At 44.5% G+C, this 23,533-nt stretch overlaps 1 pseudogene; it reads left to right on the forward strand.

Annotated features, from left to right (window-relative positions):
- Positions 1-9,288: 9,288 nt before the first annotated feature.
- Positions 9,289-10,095, forward strand: LOC146181416 (ubiquitin-conjugating enzyme E2 Z pseudogene; annotated as a pseudogene).
- The last annotated feature ends 13,438 nt before the right edge of the window (positions 10,096-23,533 follow it).

The following is a 23,533-nucleotide window of genomic DNA, read 5'->3' on the forward strand; positions in this document are numbered from 1 at the left end:
TGATTTGTCCGTCTTGCCATCTAGGTGTCTTCAGTTGAGACGGAAGGTGGAATAAAAATAAAGCTTCCAGTGTTCTTGCATGCCGCGATACACCTAGTCCACGCTGGCAAGGAAATAACACTTAGTTAAATCTGGTCTTTACATGTCGGATGGTAGCGCAAACTGTATAGCATTATATCATTATGAAGACGGAACATAAGTGTCCCCCATAGATTTGTATGCTCACGTTTATAAGAGCACACCAGCATAATGTGGTATAACATAAAATATTTGAACGAAAAAACTGTCAAAGGCATACGCGATACGCGACGATCAAGAGGTCTAAATAGATAACAGTTAAAATAAACCAGAGAAAGGGCCCCTAACTCGCGGGATAGTTTTCAGCTGTAACAAGCCTTTGGTAAAAAAAAAGGGGGCTTACATCAGGGTGAGATGAGCGATGACTGTTCTCTTGTTTGGCGAAATCTTGAAAACAATTATGAGGCGACGCTCAACTGCCGCTGCCCCAGTACTGCCACTGAACAAGCTCGAATCGCAGCCGTTACCTTTCAGTAATCGAACGAATTCACGGAAATGCCACAGAATTAGAGTTCATGCGCAGTGAACATTCATTACGCATGCATCCAGCACCCTATAGGGCCCGTGACAAAGGCTATGCATTCGTGATAACAACAGTGATAACATAATAACAGTGATCAAAACTTTACACGCACACATGTACAACCATATGCATCGCTTTTTTTGTCCCATAATACTCATGTCATGTTCGGAGAGATGTTCATTAAAGTACATCATGAAGCAGCTGTAAACTACAAAGGCTATGCGGTGCAATTCCCGGGACAAAGCCACTTTGTGACTGAGGCCATGCCCTACATGTCCTTATATATCTAGCAATGACGAGAATACATGTGGCGGCAGCGTTTTATATGCTTGTGCAAATATTATATATTTTTGTTCTATAATGTTGCGGTGAGTCGTACCGCATCTCGTGCCATATAGCGCGTATCTACTAAAGGTAGATGCTTGCTCACGACAACGATTTGAACTGATAATATATGTACCCCCGTGGACAAAAGTGGTATACTCCACGCGCTGCGAGCAAACTGCCCGCCAGATTTTTCCGACAGAGAAGCAGTTAATTCGGAGATATGAATAACGCACCCTCCTTGACATGCTTGCCATCTTGTCCAAGCATTTTTGTGTGGCGCATTTTTTTTATACCGAAAAAAGGCAATCGTTGCGGTTCGCGTGGAATATACCACTTTTATCCACGACTGTAGATGCATATATCCGCCTTAAAACCGAGGTCTCAGTCATTACTGTTCCCAGGGGCTGGGTGAAGTAAGGCAGACTGCGTCCAACACGTCATCGTACATTTAAAATGCAATGCAAAAAAAAAAAAGAAAACAATAATATATGCCAAAAAACGTACTCAAAAACATTTCACCCATAGATTTTTCTTTCCTACACATATGCAGTATTAAGTGTATGTTCCGCTATTCCTTTAGTCTGCTGCTCTATGTTTTAAAGCAAATAGCTTTCGTGCACGGCGTGTATCATGGCTGATGCTACAGCACTGTATTGAGGCAGTATTATGTAATTATTGCAATCGCTTTTCCTCAAAGGTAATGTGCAATACCATTCAAGCCTATTTACGGAGAGGGAAGCAAAAGAAATTGCAGTGCACGAAGAAAGAGAGGAAAACATGCAGTTCAGAATGTGGCGTTACTTGTGTTAAGCATAATGTGAACTGGTAGAAAAAAGCAGAATTTTACTGGCACTTATCAATGACGTGGAGAAGCTCGAGCGCGTGATTTACTAATGGGCACTTGAATGTGATTCTAAGCATGCTGCCATCGTTACGCTCGAATAATAGCGATAACTTTTTAATGCTATGATGAGGAGTTTGTATGCAACAAGAATGAAGGCACCGGACAGAGAAATTAAGCGGTAAATAAACGTTTACTTTTCGTTTATTCTTCTCGACAGCACTACCTGCATTTGGACTGTTAATTAGCAAATGTTCATATTTGAGGGGACATTATTCGCTCCATGCAGGACTGAACATCCTGCTTTCGTCCTTTCGTTTATGCGTAGATTTTAGAAACGTACGGTACGTAAAAAACCTCGCATTGTTTAAAATAATGGAGAAAACAGAGCATAAAATAATTGCCTACTATTATGCAATTCAATACAGCCATATGAAAAAGAGTCTACCAAAACTTTCTTAGCGCTTCGAAAACTGGAGAAATGAGGCTGCAATCGGCAACAATAATTATTTGGTCCATTTCTTGCAGCAAGGTCAAATGGTGCGCGAGATAAAATCAATTGAAAAATTATTCATCCTCTATTTAAAGTGGTTGCATAAGAGGCCAGTTTTCGAGAAAATCTAGCATTATCGGCGTTGGCCTTATCTGTGAGCGAAAGATCACGGGCACGCGTCGGGCAGATGTTAGTTTCAGTGACAAGTTAGGCCGCCGATTGGTTGGTGAGATATATGGGACTTCACAAGATCACAAGGAATAGCTCGGATAACAGGAGCTTAGAACTATTTATTTGCGAATGGATTCGAAGCTTCCGGAACTTTTTAACCCCTAGTCAGGCAATCTACCCATAGGTGATGCAGACCCGTTCACACTGTTTAGTTAAAGCAGTGTTCTATATCTCTATCGGCTGGTTTCTCCGACAGTATTGAAGCATACGAATGCATGTTAATGAATATTCTGTTGTAGTAACACGGAAAGCTGAGCTAGTTTGTAGGAAAGTATGGATTCTTTGCGGTGTTTTCACAAAAAAAAAAAAAAGAGTTTTCTATTGCCCCATGTACAGATCTGGTTTTGAACTTGGCTCCCTTTCGGCAAAAAGATGCGTCACTTGCAGATTTTATTTCAAGATCAACCGTCTTCACCGTCATAATATGTCTTTATGAGTTCAGGGAAACATAAAAAAGACATAGTGTTACTCTTCTGGAACCTGTCACGTACAGCTTGCCGTGTAACTCACTCAGAATGAAGGAGAAAATAGGTCGACATCATAACTATACGCGCGTACAACAGGGATCTCGCGCTCCCTGTCACCACCACGAACCTGCGGTTAGCGGCTATAGGGGTTCGCAACGCTTGTGCCAAGGTTCGGGACGCTTTTCTGGCCTTCTAAAAGATGCGACTGTAGCGCACAGTGATAGGCACAGTGATTCTACATAGGATAGTCATTGTAGAGGAGCTGCCGTCATTTGAGGAGGGTGGAGGCACCAATCTTTTGCCGTTGAAGTGAGGCGGCACATTTAATTGCACCCAATTGCAAACATAATCCCGAACAAACTTTACGAAGGAAGAATGATAGCGATATTTTCATGCCTGAGAATTGTATTATACAATGATCTGCATGTAATTTACTACAGAGTCACCCACTAGGGTGAGAACGTGACGAGATGGCCACTGTCTTTAAAGCATAAAAGCGTCCGACACGGCCACTTATTGAAGGAATGTACTTGGTATAAGGAAATATGGATATTTAAAATGTGGGGTCATTTTGTTTCAGTGCCCACTGGGGTGGGATGCACTGGGGCACCGAATACAGCGGTCACGCGCTGGCGGGTTACCCCTAACAGTGGATGAACTTTTAACGTGATGTGGTGGCGTGCCCAGAAAGGAACATATACTCAGTAGTTGCCGAGGACCACGAACCCTCGCTGACCTTTGCAGCATCCTTGAGGGCCGAGACCCTAGCTGTGGCAGACACCATAGCAACGGCTTCGATCATCAAGCAGCCGGACAGAATCAGCAATGAGCGCACGTCGTCACGGATTGATAATAGGCCTGCCAAAGTTTCATGAACGGAAGAACCGTGCGGCTAGTGGCTCAGGTACTACGGCTAACGCTGAAAGAGTAATGTCAGATGACGAGGACTCAGGGCCAAGCGCTAATAGACCGCAAGGAAAGAGCCAATGCCTGAGCCCATGCGCTACCCACCCGAGCGAGGCAACTGAATCACCTCAATGTTCCTGTCGTCCGACTGTAGCGAAGGCACAAAGGCTATACCGCATGACCTTTCAGCACTGCTCAGAAAACCACACAGCAGGTGTAGTAGCACTTAGACTAATACAAACAACTTCCGGGAATCTCTATAGATAAAGTAGGATGCACCCAAAAACATATTGAAGCCTGTTTTCTTGGTGCTGGAGTTCTTCCGCGCACGTTCCCGTTTCTTGGCAGAGCAAGAGCCAACCACAACAAGGGAAGAGGATTCTTTAAATGGCTCACTGAGAACGACAAGGTGGGAGCCTGCTCCGGTTCCTTACCGAAAATAATTTACATGAGTTTCTATAATATGCCTTATGGCAAGCTTGCGTAAAAAAAAAGAGCCAACCTGATATCTTAGGACTCAGTGCATGCTATTAGAGCGATGGTAGGTTCAGATGACTGGCGATAGCAGGCAAGTTAATATGCATTTGTTCAACAAGTATGGCGATTTTCCAAAACCAGTGGAGTACTAGAAAGATGCCACTGGCTAAAATGAAGAGCGACTTTTCCGCATGCATTGAATGGATACTTTTGCTTGTCATCCGTACATATTTACTGACATATAGGTTAACGAGACCTGAATCTGGGTCAAGGGTCATGTGAGACGCAGCAGTGCAGGACTCCAAAAAATTTTTTTACCATCGAAGGTTCTTTAGTGGTCACTGAAGAAAAACTGAACTGAATTGAACTCACATCTCACAGAACTCTGATGTCTTTTTCATTTCGGCTCCATCAAAACGCTGCTGTCACGAACAGAATTTGAACGAATGTCCTTGGGCTCGGCAGCGGAAGCTCATGTGTACTACGCCTTCGCGGTGGGTATGTCCATTTTCAAGGGACACGATAAGGAAGATATGTGAAGAGAGAAATTACGATGTCTGTAGTGCGGTCAATCTAAAGTAAGCGAAGCTACGAGCAAACAGACGACATCTGACAGTCCAGCATTCAAAAGAGTGAAACATAATTTGGATCAGCAAACAAAAACTCGAGATCGCCTCCAGACGAGGCAGCTGCTCAACGATGTGAAAGGAGATAGATTACTTTACCGAGAGGAAAAGAAAAAAAAGAAGGAAAAAAGGCCAAGGGGTAAAGAGCTGTCTCTAACAGGAAATCATCAGTGTTGACCGGATCAGGGTTTATTCAGCCGAGAAAAATGAGGTTCCCGTTTCGGCAAACTACATCAGGGAGGGGGAGCGGATCCTGAACCTTTGCTTTCAAGAATTGCAAGAAAAGACGGGGTCTGGATCCCTTCATTAATCTCGATCCTTGCCTTTCTTTTTGTGTTTTTTTTTTCTATTTTTTGACCGAGTTTAATGTTCTGTCATTTCAGAGGGCATTTTCATAACGACCGCCCTGTTCCGAACGTTTTTTCTTTTCTTTCGCTTCTTGGTCTCTTCGTCTTCTCTTGGTTCCTCAAGATCGGCCATGATGCAAGAATTCGTACACTTCACTTGATTCTTTCGTCCCAGCCATCCAAGCGTACAGTGAGGGCACTGCTATCGTGGATAATGGGATTAGCGAAGATTATCTCGGTTTTAGAAAGGAAACCCAAGCGCAATGAAATTAGTCATGCATGAGGTGTTCACCGCTCTTCAAAGGCTCACGGATATGGGCACAATGGATTGGGCTTCTTTATTCCACTAGATGAACGGTTGGTAACCAATTATTTATTTTGCGGAAAGCCACTGATTATATCCTTTCTTCTAATCAGGCACTGCGATGTTTCTCGGCTGGTTACTTTCGACGATAAATGCTCGTATATGCGGAATAGTGCTCTATAGAGTGGCCCGAGATACAAACGGAACATTAGTTCGGCCGATACTGAGCACTCTAAATACTTTTGGCCGACACGTTCTTAAAGAGCTGGCATCTCGATTAGAGCGGGCTTTCTTCTGACAGTAGTTGGGATTATCTGGGTCACATGGAGCTCCCAAACAATGTTATCCCTACGCCGCAATAGCGGCGACGCTTTCCGTAATTACCGCTGTGATGCCGCCACATTTTATGCACAAACTGCAAGCTGGCGAAGTTCACTAGTGTATTCCTGCGTCTCGGAACGTTTGTTTGCGGTGTGTAACAGCGCAGATTACCGCGCTAATGTCGATGACTACCTTTATGCCGTATAACCATGAAAAATTGTCGTTTCTTTAGGTTGATTAGGTCTAGTGTGGAAGCGAAAGCTTCGTTACTAATGATTACATGGGTCTTTATTTACAGAAGAAGCCGGTCAAATGCAGCAAGAAGATTCGGAAGGCGACTAGAAGACAGAAGGGAAGAAGATTAAGACGGGGCGCATGCGCAGTTGTGACTGGCGCGCGGCACGGTTACCTTTGCGTTACATGGCGTAGTGAAGTTTTTGCTTCAAACGAATGAGCTCTAGAGGCCTGCTACTGGTATTTACTGGCTGCATTTTCACGAGACATTGTGGCGGCTCTTTTGATGTGGACGCACAGATGCGCAATATCTGCTTATTTGTAGGTGCAGCGTAAGGCACGCGTCTTCGCAGCAATACCCTACTGAAAAACAAAAAGTTCTACGGGGCAATAGCCTCATTAAATATCATGTAATCGCATAGACTCTCTTTAGGTGCACATCATTATCATAAAATATCGTACATAATTTATAATAATGTACAAGTAACTATGAGACCTTACGCAATTATGTGCGACTTGTATGTGATTTCTTATGTGAATTGAGTGAGATCGTGTGAGAAAATGTGAGGTTATTGCCTCATAAAATTTTTTTGCAGTAGGGTAGTATAGTGTTTTTGCATTTAATGTGCCGTTGTCGCTTCTCAACTAACCGGCTAATAACCACGTTGGCCACCTTCCAACGTTCCTCTGCCATGTTGTTCGAGCAAGTCCTTGACAGCGAGTCATCTCTGGATGGAATATCGATGTACTTTGAAGGAATGGCATGACACGCACTCCGCGGAACGAATCAAGTGTGCCGAATGTTGCTGTCTATCGGTTCCAAGCAACACTTTCATGTTTTGTTTTCGCCTGGTCGCTGCTCGCACATCCCAGTGCAAACTCGGCTTGACGGCGCCCCTCGACTCAGATTCGGACCTCGCTCCGATCTGTGCAATCTGGATCAGTGCACCAAAGTGATATAAAGACATCATAAGATTAAATTATGAAAGATTAGAAACGTTTTGATAACAAGTCAACATTTTCGAGGCAATGTTGCCGTTCAACTAGAATGCGCACTGTAAAGCTTACCCTACTGAAAAATATTGTATGAGGCAAAAACCTCACATTTTCTCACACAATCTCACTCAATTCACATAAATCACATACAAGTCGCATATAATTACATAATGTCTCATAGTTTCTTGTATATTATCATAAATTATGTATGATATTTTATGATAATGATGTGCACCGTATGAGAGTCTATGCGATTTGATGAGATTTTATGGGGTCATTGCCACGTAGAACTGTTGGTTTTTCAATAGGGTACCGCTGCTCGTAAAACAAGACCGCAATAACTACGGTAAACAGGTCTTCAAGGAAGCGTCGGTTTAAGCTACCTACTTAAACTTACCTTCCTTTCTTGAGCCCTTTATTTCATCTCTTGGAGGCCGTCGCCTCACCTTCTCTTTTGCATGTTTGTTGAAATGGTTTAAAAGTTACAGCCTGCAACTTCTGTGCCTTTGAAAGGAATTGCGCGAAGTGTTACGAGGACATAAACAGAAATAAATATTTCACTTGATTGAAATGATTTCTACAGCGTCTCGCCTAGAAATAGATCCTTCAGCTTTTGAGCACGGAAGCGGGTTATTAAACCTCAGCCTGGAGGCAATGTTTCAATGAAGCGGAATAGCGAAATAGTTGTGAGATGTGAGTGCCCGCCAAAGAACAACCCATGTGGTCAAAGTGAATCTACAGCTCTTCACCTATATCACCCTTTCTCTCACTTTTAGCTTTTTTTTTCCATTTCCTCAAGCTTCAGTTATAGCCTCCACAGATAGTGTGACGGCCAATGTTTTAAAACTACTTCTGTAGTTACGGCGCGTTTTTTGTTTTAGCGTCGTGAAAAAATATTCTTATTTATATTGACGAAAATGATCCAGGCGCAACAGCACGACACTAATTATTAGCGAAGGGAAAAGGGCCGAAAGCATGATCCACATTTTTTTGGAGACAGCGCATTACGGGTTAATCTTAGATGCCCCGCCAGCGATTCTGTAAAATAAAATTCAGTAGAGGCCCTTAGAATCCTCCACGTTTGACACTGCGGAAGCCTTACACTTTTTGGCTGCATTTATATACAAGTGTAGTTTAAATATATCGATTTTTTTCGGTAACATGGCGTTTGGCCTCGACCTCCATGATAATGGAAATCACCGTTCTTTATCTACAGACAACTGACATAAAAGAAGGATTGTACGACCCGCGAAAAACCTTTAACCGCGTTTCTCTTACGCTAGCGACGCCATTCTCTACATCCCCCCCCCCCCCCTTTTCCCTGTGTCCCCCAGCTGTCCCGCTTCCGCACGCGGGGAACTGTCATCATCAACAACACCTGCGCTGCTATTTTCGGTTACTATAGACTGTTCATAAACAAGACATGCGGATTTTTTCGTAAAAGGACAAGTACACTATCCCGTTAAAAATTATTGAAAGTAGTAGTTGTTCCGGGGTACCTGAACCCGCGAAGACAAGTAGCCACTACGCACGCGCAAGCTTTTAGCGATAGTGGCCTTCTCATTACTCTGCCGAACAAACTCCCCGCTACCCCAGTTGCGTTCATTCCGTCTGATTTTCTCGTTCGTATAGGTGCACACCGTATCGCTGTCGACTGCTGCGCCACCTAGTTTTTGCGCTGTAGATTGCACGATAGTTGCGAGTTTATACAACGCAAAAAAAGGAATGTTTGATCTTTTTTTCATCAACACAGTAAAACAAATTATATTGGTACGTCTAATATAAAGCGCAAAAAAAAAAACGTTGCAGATTGAGTTACAAGATTCTCAAGCGTCGAATGTCATTTTCAATGGCAATGAAAGCGCCCACTCTAAGCTCGTATTTCTTGATAAACAAATATTTTCCCATATCCTTGGCATTAGCATTTCCTTTTTGTTTGCAGAATATTAAAAATAAAATTGCTTCGTAGAATTCGGTCTTCAGCGTGTGCTGAAAAGGGCGGAGATTATGAGGAAAAGGAAGTTGTGCCGTCCATCATTCTATGAGGGCACAACAGTAACACATTCGGAATTTACGAGACTGATCTCTCGTGGCAAAATTTATCAGCAGCATCACTGATGGCGACCCAACAAGGAGGTTTCGGAAGCCCGCAAGGTACATCGGCCGAGGACCTTGACTCTCTGCGAGAAAACCTGCCCCCTCCAAGCCTTCTCAGGGTGAACAAGGATATCGCTGATTTCTTCGCCGACCCTCCTCCAGGAATCTTCATCGCACCTGACGAGACCGACGTCACCAATGTGCAGGCCCTCATTATTGGTCCGCAAGGCACCCCGTACGAAGGCGGCTTCTTCCGGCTTCAGCTCAAATGTCCGGCCAGCTACCCGATGAGTCCGCCATATGCCAGATTCCTTACCACGGACGCTGGACGACTAAGGCTGAATCCGAACATATCCATGGAGGGTGGTATATGCCTCAGCATCTTGGGAACGACGAAGGGACCGCAGTGGAGTCCGGCTCAGTCACTGAGCAGCCTCCTGATCTCAATACAGTCGCTGCTGACCGAAAACCCTTACTACAACGAACCGCAAGAAGTGAACCATGACAAAGCCAGCCGCTACAGAACGTTCGTACTGCACGAGACCCTTAGAGTAGCCGTTTGTGACGCGGTGGAGGACTGCCTTCAGGACAGAACAACTTTTCCTTCTTCTTTCAGGGACATCGTGCTGAAGAAGTTTGCGGAAAGCTACAGCGCGTACGAAACCACGCTGAAGAACCACGCCGCCATGTCTGGAACAAGAATGGAAGATTGTTACTCGCAGAAAATCGGATCGTATCAATTCAAATCTCTCCTCACAAAGCTTCAGGACCTAAAGCAGCGAATCATCGAAAAGAACGAAGCTGCTGCGGCCATTTCCGGCTCCTGAGTTCTTTCTTGTTTCGCTAGATTGGCGTGTGGAGGCAGGAGAAATGATCTGCATTACAAAAAAAAATTCAACACGATTGCGGAAAAGACATTGTGCTTCCACAAGAAGTCGTGCTCGAGGTCTCACCACTCTTGGGATGTTGCGGTGGCCTGTCTTGATACGGTAATTATATAAAATTAAATTTTCGGCGCTTATGGCCTCTGTTTTTGAGCTAACATTTTTTCACACTCTGTAATAATGTTCAGCCTACTTGCGCACGAGACAAAGCGGTCTCCCAATGACTACCAATTACCTTGGCCTTACGTCGGCTCCCCGCAAGGATCGCAATGACCATATATGCCCACTCATTTCCAGATGTCAAGCATTCGGATGTTTCTCGGCCGCGACACGCAGAAACTTCGCATTCTTAACAAGCATTTAGCTTGGTTTGTGTTTGAGTTAATCTTTCTTATTAACGCCAAACGAAAATCAAAAACAAAGTTATACTCCTAATGATTTCCTTTCATACGTGTGCCCAAACGGGCGCTCTAGTCCTGAATAATGTAGGCGAGAGTGACTACAAAAAAGGAATGAATGAAATTTTTATTTTCAAAATTATTTTTCCTCTGCCGGTTTTCCGTAGGATAATGATACCGGGAGAAGTGCAGCCGAAACAAGGCTAACGTTGATTATGATGTAACCAAAATCACAGAAAGGAAAAGCAGCTTGAGCACCTGATGACGTCATTGTTGAGGTAAGCAGCAAGCTACATGACCTTATAGCTGTCCCCACAGGACTCAGATGCTCGACGGATATATTTCCTTCTTCGCGTATTCTCTTAATGTCATGAATGCAATGCCCATTACAGATATATGCGCAATGATGCAGAGTCAAAGAGATTAGATATTTTGGCCTTTTCAGGCGTGCTATCTTGGAGTGCGCTCACCAGATTGCGCTCTAAGCAGAAATACTACAAGAAAAAAATACCGATGCGGGCAGTCTTCCAAACAAAGTCTTCCCCTTTCGCAATGTCGGTGCTCTCCGCATGGTTGCGCACAGTCAGCCTGCAGCAATAGGGGCAGAAGGGGCTTCTCGTATTTGCGGAAAATGCTGAGCGCCGGTCAGCTCGGTCACGCGTAGATTGTTGCAACCGAATCCGCTTGCTTTTCCCCCATTTTAATCGACGAGGTGGAAGTAGAGAAAAAGGAAAGGCAGGCGCCCACTCGAAGTGCTTGCTGCAACAGTTGGAGAAACGAATTCCCAGCTATTGCTCATGGTCGCAGAGAACTGAAATCTGCATGCAAATTCCGCTTCATATTTACGATCGCCACGCATTGGGTTATAGGAGGTGTTCCAATGCTGGCGCGAGCATCAGAGTTCAGTTTCCGTATATTGTATAGCGTTGCACTTTTATTAGGAGGCCTGCATATTTCATGTACTGCAGGTACACGCAAACATAAATTGCCGTCCAGGTCTGCTCCGCAGCCCGGAATGTGATGAGCAGGCATCGGTTCGTGGAAAACAGGCCATACAAATCCCAGACTTCCTAACAGAAAAGCTACCTCGCGGGTTATGAATCTGTAAAGCGATTGTTTTGGTTCATCTGCTGCCGGGCCATGCAGGGATGTAACAAAAAAAACTAAAGAGAAATCAGTTTGGTGGAGCCAGAGAGAGTATTGTCATTCATTACGGATGTTCTGACGTTATGCATGACGTCAATGCGTCTGCATGATGTTATGCATGACGCCAATTGAGCAGTCAGTATGACGTGGAACTATTTATTGTTGCTGCGGACACCATGACACAATAAACGACGCCAGAAGGCCTTGAGTCATGTAAAAAAAACTAAAGGGAAATTAGTTTGTTGTAGCCAGAGAGAGTAAGTTCATTTATTACGGATGTTCTGACGTTATGGATGATGTCAATGCGTCTGCATGACGTTATGCATGACGTCAATTGAACAGTCAGGATGACGCGGAACTATCTATTGTTGCTGCGGACGCCATGACACAGTAAACGACGCCAGAAGGCCTTGAGTCATGTCTAGAAGCAGCGAATGATGTAATTTTTCACACGAGGCATTCGGTTTCCTTTTCGACATTTGCCTGTTGCCGGAGGCGCCCCGTTCTATCGCTTTGATATAGAAGGGGAGATCAGCGCACATTGAAAAGGTCACGGCGGTTTAACTGACTTTCGAAATTGTCCGTGGTTGAAGAGTGTTATGCCCAAAGTTCGCTGCAGCTTTTAAATTTAGTGTGGTTGATAACTATTGCCATTGTGTTCGGCAACGACGGCGGGGCACACGTGCTGGTATGGTCGTCGGTGAGTGGTATTTATCGCGTTCGGAAGTTCGAAAATGAGAAATGGAAGATCAGTATTGAGAGATTTAAAAGAAAGGTTTTAGCTGACATTATAACAGCGCCGAAAAGCTATTCTGTTTTACCGAGGAACTTTGCAATAGCAGTATTGGAAACAATGTGTGCATCGAAAAAGAAAATAGAACTAAAATGACTAATGATACGCAGTGATCTCATTAATGTACGACAGAATATAATATATGGTAACGTTGTTAAATTGTTGAACACGACCGAAGGCGTCCCGGCTGGCGCAGGGAACTTTAATGCATGGTGAAACCGAATCAAGGAGTGCGAAGAATATTCAAAAGCTGCCAATATATTCAATGTTCTGATATTAAGGAAATAAACATGTCAAGTAGTTCTGCTGCTACGCAGTGTACTTAGAAGAACGTTATGTACAGTTAGCTTTTATTTGTGCTGGGAACGGAGTTTTGAGCTGGTGGCTATTGCGTGCTCTCTCGTATAATTATAGAGCAGGTTACATGTTCAGGACCACTACGCTATTAATCTACTTCCAACTACGCGTTAAAAAAGCTTCAACTATAAGTGGAACTTCCACATATGTAAGTGGAGCTTATAACTGGAACGTTTTTTACATGTATGTGGAACCAGATTAGCAGTGTACTGTTGTCGCCGAGCGGACTGGTTATCTGACCAAGAAGCATAGGTAGAAGCTAGTTGTAAAAGAGATGCTGAGCCGAAGGTGGCGGCGGACAGAGTTCAGATGACAAGAAAGTTGGTGCGGAAGCCCAGATTTATGTGCGGGTCATTTGAATGAATAAAGAAATGCGTATTGAGGATCTGCCAAGCTACAAAGCCCAATCTTTCCTCACAGGCATTGTTCTTGTCATTTCAGACGCGTTAGTTACTAGGGAAAAGTCTGAAGTTCCATCCTACCAGAGTTTGCCGAGGCGCGTCCTTTGTTCATATTTCTGCAGTTCGCCGGCATTCGAAGAAATTGTGTGCCAAGACCCGCGACACTAGTCAGATCAAAGTCATATGTAACGTCAAGAAAGGCTGGCTGATACATAGTTTACCTGAACAGGACTGAGAGGTAGTGTTAAGATGTTTTGTACACTCTGAATCGAATACATTAGCGCTTTCAACGCAAGGTGTATAAAACAGCATCTTTGATGCCTGGCAGCTCTGCCGATTTAAAATTTAAAAGACGTCGCCAATTGACCGAAGGCTATAGAACAGTTGACCTGTAGAAGGCACATAGAAATCACACGAGGAACTCTCCTTAAGACATAGGCTATCGGTGAGGAGTTTGGTTTCTTCCGAGCACACTCTCCTCTGCGTCAATAACTGTAATAATACGCGTGATCTGGGTACTCGAGAGTTGCCAGGAAAACGAAAAGCAGGCGGTAATCAAGATACTTTGTTAGGCGACTTGGTACTTATTCATTATTAATTTAAACAGCGCGAACACGAAGACAAAGGACAAGATAAAGCCACAGTACAAGCACTGACTCACAACTATGCCTAAGCCCTTTAATCCAAAGCCCAGAAAAAACAAACATGAAGAAAACGAAACAGTCACGTGAGAAAACCCCTGGGTTCACCTGCTGCACAAAAAGTCACTCAAAAAAGACACCTCTTTGCTTGAAAGAGCAAGAAAAGTCTTGCTGACACACTTATTGTTCGTTGAAATAAAATATGATTCCACTATCTTTTTGTGCAGCGGGTAAACCCAGCGGTTGTTTCACGTGATTGTTTCGTTTTCTTTATGTTTGTTTCTTCTGGGCCTTGGAGTAAAGGGCTTAGGCATAGGTGTGAGTCAGCGCTTGTACTGTGGCTTTATTTGATCTTGTCTTTTGTCTTCGTGTTCGCGCTGTTCAAATTAATAATGAACAGGCGGTAATATTGGTGGTTGGGCGAAAGCTTGGAGACGTAGAAGTTACATGGTTTCACCAAAGCTAAGTTTGCTGCGGATCATGTGAATACAATGAAGAAAATGATTGCTCCCTCACTTACAGCAGATTTCGGAGGTAATACGGAATGCTTCGATAGATGTGATGCACCTAGGTGTAAACATCAGGCCTCTGTTAAAGTTCCTGCTAAAAGAGGTCTCATTGAACAGTCTATACGGACTGGAGGTGTTTGTGTCATCCAGCTTGAGGCGATTTATTACTCGTGGCGATAGTTGTCGGCGAAACGGAAAAAAATATCGGGGTACCCAGTAGTCGGCACAGTTGCGCCCTACGAAGGAAATGCTTGAACTCAGTGCTATGATATCCTTATTTCGCTCGCCGTGTCATCTGTATCAGTCATAAAAGGCTCACTGTATAAAAGGAGCAGAATTTCACGAGCAGCGCTTAGGCCACCGATATTTCCTTAGTATTCGTAGAGCAGAACTGAATAAGTAGTGCTTGCGTTCTGGCCCCGCCGGGGTGGTGTAATGGTAACAAGCCCGACTACTGCGCTGGAGTACCCGGGTTCGAACCCGACCCCGGCGGCTACGTTTCGATGGAGGTGAAACGAACAGGCGTCCGTGTGCTGTGCGATGTCAGCGCAAGTTAAATCCCCAGGTGGTCGAAATTCCTCCGTAACCCTCCACTACGGCTCCTCTTTCTCTCTTTCCACTTTCACTCCCACCTTCACCCTTCCCTTACGATGCGGTTCAGGTGTCCACAGAAATAAGTGTGAATGATACTGCGCCTTTGCCTTCGTGTGAACCAATTAAAAAAAAGTGCTTGCGTTCTGGGAATGAATAAAGTCTCAGTGACCTGAAGCGTTTTCAAATTATATCATAAAATTCTCATTATTTCGTGCTTCAAGGGAGCAGGGAATAAGTCTTATTTGAAAGCCCGCAAAAAATTAATGATCATAATTCAGCTGAAAATCGTTCGTATAGCGGTACATTTACTTTTTGTTAACGTGGAATGCGGTGATCACGCACACTTTTGAATAGAGACGTAGCAACAGCAATATTTCGCAGTCACGTACCATGCATTACTGCGCAGAAGGTGCCGGAAATATCAAAGGAACACTTCTTTATCGTAAATATTTCAACATTGTCACGGCATGTGTTACAAGGTCCCCGTAGAACCTCCTGTCCAACGGCGCCGCCTAGCTAGAAGACGCTCCCTGAGCTAACTGTAAAAACCTCGTCCGGACAGCTTGCTTTGGCGCAGTAGAAAGAAGCCACAATCAGGCTAAAGGCGCGAGTCAAATCGCCAGCTCTGGAGGATCCGGGCTACACCAGGAGAAAAGAAATTAAAAGACCAGTGCAATGACAATAGGTAGAATGATATTTAGCTAACATATGGAAGACACGGCCAACGCCTTCGTTGCCCCTTTTATGTGTCCACAAAAATGAATTCCGCCTTTAAATTATGAAAGACCTATGCCTTAAACAAACGCTGTTGACAATCGGTATGCGAAACTGTAAAAATGGACACAGCTGGTTAGCCCATGCCTAAAAAGGTTGCGCAGCGTCACTATGGAGCGAAATTAAGAAAATGAAACACTAAACATTATGATTGCTCTCATTAGGCTGCGGAACTCTTCAATGAATACTTTGCAAATGTCTGTAAGGTGGATTTCCTGCATAGCAGAAACCCTTTTCAACTGTAGTGTGGCCCTCCGTTGGGACAAAAGTTAGGTGCGGTGAAGAAAACTTTGATATTAAGCATCATGTCATGCACTAATGTGGCGAGCAGCATTCCTTCGCTGCTGAAATTAGAAGAGGGGGTGGGTGGGTGGGTAAGATGTTTGGATTGCACCTGTGAAGCACTATTTTGACCGAGGCGCTTTTAATCTTCAACTCACGACACTACCAGAAGAGAGAGGCGCGCATTAATTGGAGGCGGTTGTGCAGAAAAGCTGACCTCCAGAGTTTTGCAAGTGGTCCACCGTCTGGTTGTGTGGTTGTCAAAATTACGCGGGATGCACAGTGCGCTACTATCGTATATAAGTACAGAACTTACAGGAAAACACTCCTCAAAGGGTGCCCACCAGGCGGTGGCACCGATCTCTTCAGCCTCCTACACTATGGTATTAAAAGATGCCATTACCTCAGGACGAATAGCTCATCAGGTGAATGGCCTCATTCAGGGGTATTTTCCGATGCGATCTTGAGTAGCGTCCGACTATATGAATTTCAAGCTTGTGGAGGGATATTCGTACGACCCCTCATCGTGCCTGTCGAATCCCGACACTGTTCTGGGTCGACAGCTAGGGAGAATGAACTGGTGGAAGCCCAGCTGCATCGTTGTTATCGAGAGTCCTAGTCCGTATACACTTGCATGGCCATTTGGGCGGGAATGAGGACTGGGCTAATGTTCCGGATTTCTGTAATAACGTGCTCAAAATAACGAGAACTGCATGTATTTTATCAGGCGTCACTCACGTGACGTATGGATTATGAGTAAGTAAATATGTTGCATCCGATGAGACTTCAGCTTAAGCTCAGCAATGGTAGGTGTTTTGATTTTGTGCTATGTTCGGGCATGAGTTTGTGTAGCCCAAATTCAGGGACAATTGTGTTAATTTGTAACGTACTATAAGTTTCCGCTTTGTTACGTAACGGTGAAATCCGCGAGAGAAGATATAGTGCTAATATAGTGATCCCAGAAGGATGATCCCAGAAGGCATGTTTGGTAGATATTTCAGTATATGAGCTGCGTTTTCAGTTTCTACCACTGCCCCCTCGATGCGCCACGCATAGGCTATGGGTGAGCAAGAGAGAAATGAAGTGGATAGACGAGGGCATTAAGGAGATGGTGGTTTCAGTTGCCTACTCCTCATTAGGGAAGACCTTTGCTCTCCATTATATGCAGAAGATTAAGGTGACACAGAGCACCGCAAAACATATGTCTTTGTGGTACAAAAAATAAAGAAATGAGGATGTTTAGTGGATTCTTTTAGGCGATAGTGAAGCGATTATCAAATTTGCTTATACTCTAGATTTTTGAAGTAGAGTATTGGTTGATCACGTCTGTCAACCTCATCGTTTTAATTATGAATAAAACACCGGTGCAATCGCTGACTGCAAAAGCGTCATTCGAACATCCCCGGGCTCCGCCCAACCGCTGCAGAGGACAGCAGAGAGAGGAACCTCGCTCATGCCGTCCAATGTTACGTCACTCCGCGGAGCCGAAAGCCTTCAGAGCCACCCTAGAGAGCTTTCGGCGTACGCTGTTGATCATCTTGAGTGGCTTGTGGACGTACAAGAACATGTCCACTTAATCCTGTGCATCCAATCCAGCGCTTTTCTGCATCCGTTCCGTTACAAGAGCACCTGCGACCACGAAGATGTCGTCTTCCATCATATCTCAATAAGCCAAAAGCTCGCAGCACAATGGGACGCTGCTGAGAAAACAGATAAACTGAAGCCAATTAAAGGAAGCGTATTCTGATCGAATTATTTTCATGACTGTAATACGCATAGAGTTTGTTTCTAGTGCAATTTCCATGGGGCTATGTCAAAAAGGCATGACTCAATAGTGACACAGTTCCTTATAATTTCTCGCACAAAAAAGTAAAGTCAGTTAACGTTCCGAAGAACCTGGTTTACTAAAAGGGGAAAAGGAAGTTAAGTGCTTGTATTTCTGGTAGCAATCTTTAAATCTTTCACAGTTCAATTCTCATTTGTAGAACCGTTGCATGAAGCGTTGATTGCGATCAGCTCACGGAGTGCAATCTCGTGATGGAACGGGCATACAGCATCGGCGCATGGTTGTACTTGCGTGTCTCGTTTTCTTGCACAAGGGTTTACGCAACGGCTTCTGGGCTAAACATCGCACAACTCATCAGCGACACGCGCTAATGATTCTTTGTGAACGAACTTTTGATTAAGAAGAGCCCACTTGCTGTGTCGCAGGTTTTGATGACTTTGCGAGGTCATTCTCCGCACGGCACGTGCCTGACAAGATCGTGGAAGCTCTGCTGAAGCGTTATTAGAAGATCGTGGGTTGTACCGCTGAACTGAGTATGAGGGCATCTAGGTCTGTAACGCGATGAAAGAGATTGGCTTCGATGCGTCCAATTAAATAAGCAACGAAGTTGTTCATAAGTAGCCTCGTGATACTGCACCCGTTGCGGCCTCGTCACAAACAGTATTTACCCGATTCCCGCAAACAATTTTCCAGATTTAAGTCGTGTTCGGTGATAACTCAGAAATGAACGCAACGAGGTCCTTATAGAAAAGCACGTTTAAAGACATTATTTTCTCATGTAGGTATGACTACGGTGGAGTTGCAGCTTAGACTTTACATACATCAGCCATGAATTCACTAAATATGTACCATGAGTGTACGAAGACTGAAGGGTTTCCTAAGTCTGCTGAATGTGCCATGGTTCAAGCGGCATTCCGCGCGGGTTTGACTTTATCCACAACACAATAACCCCGTCAGTGTCGCACATGTATCGCAGAGCCCGGCAATCGTGCTGCTCTCCCTGTGCATTTGTCTGATAGCATCTTTCTACTGGTTATCATGTGAACAACTTTATTTGTTTCTCAACGCGCAACATCGGTCACTCGGAATATGGAATTTGGTTGATGCACCACCCCATGGGCCCTTTTTCTCGCGTGATAGTGTGATAGTGGTAGTCGGCTTGAGCATTGTTCACTGCCTTCCTTCCCAAGAATATGCGCTACAAAGATTCGCTGAGGGCCAGACAATATCAGTTAACAGTAACATGCACTGTTTTTTAAAATGCCTTACTCAGCGCCACAATATGTTTTCGTGCAAAGTCCGTAAAAGCTGACGGCTGACGTCCGTTCTCCACAACGAAGATGCTGCGTCGTTTGTGTGCACATCTGGTACAGATACATATGGTGAGACCATCCATGGTTACTGGAGTCGAAATAGCGTATCATCATCCCTTTCACTGTGTCGTTAAGAGCAGCGATGAGCAAGCAGCGCAACGCCGGAGCTGCATCGGCAGCTTCCCCGTCCGCGAAATGTGGTCACGCGACGTTTTGACCAATAACAGGAGACAGCGCCCCCCGCAGTAAGCACTGTGGCGCTGGCGGCGTATTTCTGCAAAAAAAAAAAAAGCCATCTCTACTTTTATGTCCGTAAATTCAATCTGATATTTGGTTCGTAGTATACAAGCCTGTTAATACTGCTGAAGGCGTGATTGTTCCAAAAAGTGGTGAAGTGCCCCTTTAAGCGAACAAATTGTGTTTCTCAAACCTGATACAAAAAACGCCCGTAAATGTATATAGAAGTTGATACCATTCAGCAGTATCATTTCTTTTACTGTGTGGCAAAAGTACACTGCGCGTCAAATTTTCCATTTTGCCAGTTCCTTGGTTCAAAAAGGAGTTTCAAAAGCAGCCATACCACTCCCAGACAAAGCTATACGGGTTCAGCACAAATTCTGGAGTTAAATGAGTCTTCATCCAAGTGCGAGGTTCGAACCCCGGACTACCTCTTGTTCGGGAAGTCTTTCTGCCCATTGAGCGAAACAGGACGTCTGGCATTAATCTGCTGGTCGGTGGCTTCAGTCGCGGATGTCTCTTGATCACGTGGTCTTGACGCATCCAGTGATTCATCACGGATGCTTTGTCTTGCTCCGTGCCTAGCACGAGAGCGTCATGACGTCATCCGAATTTTTTTTTTACCAATGCTGAGGTGGGTGGGCTCAAAGCACAACGAATGCCGGCGCTGGATGTTCTCGTGGAAGTCCAAGTAGGGCTTTTTCAATAAACTTTCACAGCTATTGCTGGATCTCAAGTTATACAGCGGTCCCGATTCATTGATTTTCTCTCCGTTGCATATTGTATGCCGTAGTATGCACAACTGTCGTGCTGGATAGCGGAGGCTTGCTTTTCATGCTGAAAGCGATCCCCTGTGTTCTGTCGCTTGACTGCCGGAACGGGCCGAGAGCGACCCTTCAATTATCTTCTCGTTATCGCCTGTCGCCATGGCTCTAGCAGCTTGCGTGCGTCCATTAAAAGGGGCCGGGCGACGAGTGTGGTTCTCAACCAAACTAGAACGAAAAGACTGGCATCGCTGATCGATTAGTCAAGCCAGATGACAGGGAAAATAGCACCACCGGAACATCATATAAGGGCGTGTCGCAAGGATATAATGAACCCAGCGAACTCATTAGAACACCTCTGCGAGGGCATCAATCACTGTCATTCTATATACGGAGTTGCATCAGACGTAGGCTATTGCCAAACAATTGCAACGTGCGCCTGCATAGTCTGATGGCAGCATATTTCGAAGAACGTACGTGATTGTCATTTACTACTTAATAATAATTAGTTTTGAACATTGTTCAGGTAAGTCTTCGACAAGGAAGCGAAAGTCATCAATGTGAGAGGAATCCGCTATTAACATTTAATTACTCAATAATGCGAGTGCGTTTGAGTACTCAGCTTGACCCAAGAAAAAAATTTCAACCCAAACCAGCTTCCTACACCGAAGACATCGCGTTGCTTGAACACAATTTTGACATAGTTTGGGCGTTGAATCCTGATGTGCTTTCTTGAAATCTCGGCATTTTACAGATTAAGTAATTAATTGAGCAGCACGTAAAATAAACCAAGGGAAGGAAATGTTTAAAAATTTTTAAACTGAAGGTTTCATAAATAAAATTGTCCAGACAACATCGACCGTGATGCAACAATTATCAAACATGATCCACTAAATGAATCTGGGGGACAGCTAAACTGCGCCTTTAAAGGCATAAGTAGAGAGCGTTAATTGTTCCATCTGCCGACACACCTAGCAGATCCTGGTTTGCGTGTAGCAAAGGGCATCTTTTCTAAACATGTAATCAGTAGTCCCTGAATTTGTATCCCTATTATCTCTAAAATATTCACTGTCATTCATGCGTAAGCTAGCACATTATGTGGAAGACCACTCCAAGAATACACCTGCATGTGCTAGGAGCTGCGCGTCAGACTCGAGGTGGGCTCGCTTCTTTATTCACTCTCCTATTCGGAAGCCCCTGCCAACTTGGTCACGTCATGTGGTCTCGCGTTATCTGAAAACCTGTCAACTAATCTTCCATTTACAGGGAGACCGCAGGTCCTTGCTTGCAGAGTGCAAGACTCCAGAAAGGGAGTACTGCTTCTATATATTTGAATTACCGCAGTTACATTCAGTAGCTGCCCAAGTGCGGAGTTAGTCGTCAACCTGTCAGTGTCAGGCCATGTCACCTGCAACCCAGCACCTGGCAGTGGCATGCTTTTTGTTTTTCTGTCGCCATGCCAGAGGCAGCAGCGAATTTGCTAGAGAATGTACCTTTAACGGTACCTCGTTAAAATTAACTTACGAGCCAAAACCTTGTGTGAAGGAAAAAACGAGCACCGCCGGTAAACCTCAAGAGATCATAAGAAAGTAATACGGTATATGTGCCGGTCGTTGACCTAGATGTGGCCATGAAAGGCGCCACATGGAAAAGCAGGAAACACGGGAGATAAAAAAAAAATGTGATAACCAACCAGATGCGCGCCGCAAGGCGGCGACTAATTGCTGTGGGTGCAATTAACGCGGTTCCTGCACAGCTCGGCGGTGCTTCGCTGCATTACGGATGAGAAATTTCCCCACGCATTAGGGCGCGATCCCCGGGGCATGCAAAGGCAGCGCGGTATTTTGCCGCGCGGAGAAGCCGAACCTCTCTCAGGCATACCGTTACGGACGAGACAGTCGGCGCCTTTCGAGCCATCGATCCTCCATCCAGGTCTCGTCGTGGCACGTGTTATTCACTCTCTGGGACAGTGCCCCAGTTCTCTTCCCGACGTGCGCAGCCTCCAACTTTATTATGCCTAATGATGTATAATTATTTTAAGAAAATAAGAAGAGAGTTAATTTGAGATATATGCGAGAGGCTTGTGCCCTGCATTGAACGTTCTTAAGCAGTTGTTGATTATAAAGATCAGCATTTTGTGAAAGTACTAATCCCAGCGCTACTACCTCCAGAAAAATCTTGTCTTGCTTCTGGAGCAGCTTCTCAGTAAATCGTTGCTTCGCATAACAACTGCCTAACAGAAGCACAGCAGCGGATGGCCGACGCAACATCAAGTCCCGAAGTATGTTCTGTAGCAGCGCAGTTATAAATAAATAAAAGCAGACTTAATTGCTGACAAAGGTGTGTCGAATTTCAGTCAGCTACCTTAAGTTAGGCGATAGAAGATTAAATCCAGTGCATTGACGCTCTGGGATATTTTTAGAATTTTAGCCGCAATTCTCTGCATTTTTTTTTTCGAGTTTATTTACAAAATACATCATAAGCCAGCCTGTTTACGATAGGTGAAGGAGAATGGAACCCTTAAGTACGTTTTCGATATTATGGTGACACCTAAGTAGAATAGTTATTTCCGTCAAAAAAGAAGAAACTGCAGTTTAGTCGTCATACAAGTAAAATACAGCATGGGACCACACGCGAGGGAAGTTTTCTGAGCATTCTACAATGTAAAAAAGACAAATTCAAATCTTCATGTAGGCTTCACAACTTCACAATGTGAGAGAACAGCCCACGGAACAATGCTGTAAGATAGGTTGATCTAGCTTATAATCGCTGAATACTTATCACCTGCTGAGCCATTTTGTTTTCTTCCAAGTAGCAGTTTATTGGGAGGTAAACAAATTTGAAGAACTCGGGCTCCTTCGAAAACGCTTGTGTACCCAAATATAGGGCAAAAGTTTCTCCGAATGTTTTCCTTGAATGGGGAGCGTCCAGCAAATCCTCCGTGCGCCTGCTGATCTTCCACGGCTCGGTGTGTGCCAAATCGCCGCTGTGCGCATGCACCGTAGAGCAACGGCAGCACTTCACTAACATTCATGCCACACTCACGACCTACGGAAGTGACAAATTTAACTCATTGACTGGTCCCCGCACCTGGTTAGCGAAACAGCCGTATGAGTCACAATAACCTCATACAGATTTCTCATACTAAACCCATACATATCTCATACAATCTCACATATTTCTCATACGCTGAATGATTTTTGTACGAGATTATATGAGATTATACTAGTTTAGTGTGAGAAATTTGTATGAGGTTATTGTGACTCATAAGGTTTTTTCGCTAGGGTGAGATTGCAAAAAAAAAGTGATGGCCCCTCCTGCTACTTGAAAGACGAGACCCTGCCCCGCAACGCACACATAAACACGCACTATGGAATTACCCACAT

This window comes from Amblyomma maculatum, chromosome 8 (genome assembly GCF_055883805.1).
Source record: "Amblyomma maculatum isolate TAMU_Amacu chromosome 8, ASM5588380v1, whole genome shotgun sequence".
Classification (NCBI taxonomy): domain Eukaryota; kingdom Metazoa; phylum Arthropoda; class Arachnida; order Ixodida; family Ixodidae; genus Amblyomma; species Amblyomma maculatum.